This window comes from Myotis davidii, unplaced genomic scaffold (genome assembly GCF_000327345.1).
Source record: "Myotis davidii unplaced genomic scaffold, ASM32734v1 scaffold4152, whole genome shotgun sequence".
Taxonomy (NCBI): Eukaryota; Metazoa; Chordata; class Mammalia; order Chiroptera; family Vespertilionidae; genus Myotis; species Myotis davidii.
Window position 1 is genome coordinate 83,735 of NW_006283169.1, and position 1,126 is coordinate 84,860.

Genomic DNA, 1,126 nt, shown 5'->3' on the forward strand with positions numbered 1-1,126 from the left:
GCTCGCCCGCGGGCATGGAAACCCCAAGGGACCCGCCCTGTGCGCGTCAGCCGGTCCCCACCGACCAAGTCACGGTCCTCCAGGAGCCCCCACCCCCTTATTGACTTGATCCCCTGCTAGACAGGTCCCCAAAGATCATTGCGTCTACGCTTCTCATTTTACAGTGGGGGAAACTGAGGCTCATGGACAGGAGGGACTTGCCCAGGGGTGGCAATGTAGACCAGCACCCTTCAAACCAGGTACGCTCCCCTCGGAGGGGACGGAAGACATCCCAAACGGGGCGCGAACACTAAGTATTTTAGTCTTTGCCGGCCATAGGGCCTCTTGTCACAATTAGTTAAACTCTAGAGTTGTAGCTCAAAGAGCCAATAAATACTTCAAAGAATGAGTGTGGCTGTGTTCTAATGAAACAGTAGTTATGGACACAAATTTGAATTTTATAAAAGTTTTACGTGTCGCTAAACAGCATTCTTCTTTTGATCCTCCTCCCCCCTACCCCCCTGCCCCGCGCTCTGCGCTCGCTCCCCCGAAAATCATTTGAAAATGTAAAAACCATTCTTAGCAGTGAGCTGAACGAAAATAAGCCACCAGCAGACTTCTTGGTCTTAGGGTGGCTGAGCTCTGTTTTCAGGGATTTGTTTTCCCAGATTTTGAACTTCCTAAAAAGTTTGATCTCTCAGAGAACTGGTCTGCAAGTTTATCTCCATTCTCAGATCTGTGTTCACCTTTGTAAAAAAATAAAAAAATAAATCCTGTGCATCCTCCCAACAGTGGGGGTGGGGGCAGCAGGGGTAAATCCTCCCGGGCCCAAGTACAGGTACTGTTGGAATTATTAGGGGGAAGCATCCTATAATAGGCAAAGTACCAGCGGTGCCTAGCCTCCTTAGCTCTTCTGTATTTTATATGGTATACAGATATGAAGATATGCTATCTAGAATAATAAAAGTGTAATATGCTAATTAGACCGGATGTCCTTCTGTCCTTCTGTCCTTCTAGTCAAAGCCCAGTCCTGAGTGCCAGCAGCAAGGGTGAAGGAAGGCCTACTCTTGCACGAATTTCGTACATCGGGCTTCTAGTAAGTAAATAATGGTGCTGGTTCAGATCGAAGGGATTGTGGCCCCACAGT